This window comes from Coptis chinensis, chromosome 4 (assembly GCF_015680905.1).
Source record: "Coptis chinensis isolate HL-2020 chromosome 4, ASM1568090v1, whole genome shotgun sequence".
In the NCBI taxonomy this organism is placed as follows: Eukaryota; Viridiplantae; Streptophyta; class Magnoliopsida; order Ranunculales; family Ranunculaceae; genus Coptis; species Coptis chinensis.
Genome location: NC_141459.1, coordinates 94,025,085 through 94,028,005, shown reverse-complemented (window position 1 = coordinate 94,028,005; position 2,921 = coordinate 94,025,085). Strand labels below are relative to the sequence as shown.

Here is a 2,921-nt window from a genome sequence, read left to right as displayed (position 1 = left end):
CATATTAGATGTATGAAGCCAAGAGTATATAGGGCAGTAGGGCTGTCATTTTTTTGCTAAGAGTAATTGTATTAAAAAGAAAATTTTCGAAATACAAATAATAGATATGATTAATAGTCAATCACTATCTCAAAGCTCAGCTTACAAATCTATAGTACGTGGTGTTCATATCTTCAATTCTATGCACGAATGCAGTAGGGCTGTCAACGAATCGGTTTGGGTCGGATTTTGGAAATTCTATTACTGATTTGATAAGATAATAATAAATTTCAAATTGACCCAAACCGATAAGATAATAATGTATCTGAAACTAAACAGAACCCGAAAACTATGAATTTAATCAAATTTTAAATTTTAGATTATATCAATTAATTTCAACCACAAAATTTATAAAACTTATACAAAACTATTATAAAAATAACACTGATGCCATCCATCCTATTGGTTCGATGGTGAATGGCCCGAAACCAAACCAACATCTAATCACCAACATCATATTAAACCCATTACCGAACCGAAACCGAATTACCAATCCCAGAACTGATTTTTATCAGTTTGGTTCTAGTCGGTTATTGGATTATCTGAACCCATTGGCAGCCCTAACCAAAAGTCAATGACCTTTAGGGGAAGTCATTTTAAGAGCATCTCATCTGTGTGGATAAATGGATTTTTCAACAAACTTGTGACCATTTTGTAACAAGGTTGGAAGTAAATAGAGACCCACAAATACTGCAAAAGTTAAAAGTTTGTTAAAGTGTACTCTCTTTGACGGCCCTATCCACGCGACACACACTGTCGCACTACATCTACAAAACTTGGTAACATATTTGTGAGCAATATAATCTAGCTACACTACACCAAAACAAGAAATTAGTAGTGCTCACTTTTTTTAATTAGTAATAGTTTTTTAATGTGAGAGAGTCCCTCACACTTTAATACCATGAGGAATGATGATAAACTGTTACAATAATTTTTTATTAAAATTGAATTAATTTATAACGGTGTTTATTTATTTTCTGACAACATATATGCGTTGCCAGACTGTAAACGATTTAAAAAAAACAAAAAAATTAGAAAGTTGGGAATTTATGAAAGAGAGAAACGAGAAAAAACTCGCGCTCTCACTAATTCACAACTCTCTTAAGAAAAGAAACTCTCTTTCATCGATTCTCTCTCTCAATCTCAAATAAATCTCTCTCAAATCTCCATCACTCGCTCTCAAATCTCTTTATTCTCTTTCAATCTTTCACTGCCGTTTGGTGCCGCTGCTGTAAGTACGCCCTCCTCTTCCACCTCTTTCGTTCATTTACCTAGGGTTTTCTAATTGGTCAGTCGCACTTCTCTCTCGTTATTTTACTCCACTATGATGTAGGGTTTGCTTGGTCTGATTCAGTTGCAAGTTCGGTTCTAGTTGCTGCAAAAGGTACGATTTTTACTTTTAGTTTGTGTGTTTTTCGAGTGAAACGACTGTCTTGTGGTCTGATTGTTCTTGTTTGCATATGTTTTTTTTTTTTATTGATTAATGACTTATAATTGTGTTCACGTTTGAAATTCTCAACATTCTTCTCTGAAAACTCTATTTTTTCGTTAAAAGCTAAAAATAGCTTTTAATTAATTAACTACTAGTATTCATTCATGCCTTAATCCTAAAGTAATTAGCTTTCTATTTGACTGCCTCTCTGAGGTTTGATGGTGCGCTTAATGTGGATGTCATTGAATTCCATACCAATTTGGTCCCTTATCCTAAGATCCATTTCATGCTTTCCTCTTATGCATTTGTTATCTCAGCTGAGAAGGCATACCACGAGAAGCTTTCAGTGGCTGAGATAACTAACAGTGCCTTTGAGCCCTCGTCTATGATGGCTAAATGTGATCCCCACCATGGAAAGTACATGGCATGCTGTCTGATGTATAGAGGCAATGTTGTGTCCAAGGATGTAAATGCTACTGTGGCCACCATCAAGACTAAGTGTACCATTCAGTTTGTTGAATGGTGTTCTACTGGGTTCAAGTGCAGTATCAACTACCAGCCACCAACAGTTGTGCTTGGGGGTGACGACCTTGCGAAAGTTCAGAGAGCTGTCTGCATGATCTCTAACTCCACCAGTGTTGCTGAGGTGTTCTCCCGAATTGACCACAAGTTTGATCTTATGTATGCAAAACATGCATTTGTCCATTGGTATGTTGGTGAGGGAATGGAAGAGGGAGAGTTCTCTAAAGCTAGTGAGGATTTGGCTGCACTGGAGAAGGATTATGAAGAGGTTGGGGCCGAGTCTGCAGAGGGTGAGGATGGTGATGAGTATTGAGTGGACAGTCTAGCTTGGTTTTTGTTCTAGTCTTTTGTGTCCTTGGTATGTGTTCTATGGTTTTTTTCGGATTTCATAATAATTAGGAACAAAATCTGTGCCTTTGACGTTAGAATGTGTCTGGTAATGGTATGTGCTAACCTATGTTGCATGGACACAGACACGGACACTGATGCGGACGCGGATGTAGACATGGCGACTCGGCTATAACTAAAAAAAAAGGACGCACACGCAAACTGGACGCGGGAATTAAATAATATATGTAATTTTATTTTATTTTAATAATTGAATATAACAATTTATAAACTAATTCATATGTATCATAAAATTCATGATTACTCAAAATAAACACCCACAAAATTAAACAAACATATTAATATATTATATTTATCCTTGTTTGATTAGAAATTTAGAACAAAAGGACAATACCGCTATTCATTATTCTAGCTTGTGAATATCGCTAGTCATTATTCTAACCTCACCTTTTTTGAGCAACAATGAATATCGCTAGTCTTCAAGTCTTCAACAAACACAAACAGTAGAGGCGAGGTGAGAATGAGGTCTTAATCCATCAAAATCTCAAAATCTAAAAATATTAATGAGAATGAGGTGAGA

At 35.8% G+C, this 2,921-nt stretch overlaps 1 pseudogene; it reads left to right on the top strand.

The window, feature by feature from the left end:
• The first annotated feature begins 1,677 nt into the window (after positions 1-1,677).
• LOC147505784 (tubulin alpha chain pseudogene) lies at positions 1,678-2,419 on the top strand (annotated as a pseudogene).
• The last annotated feature ends 502 nt before the right edge of the window (positions 2,420-2,921 follow it).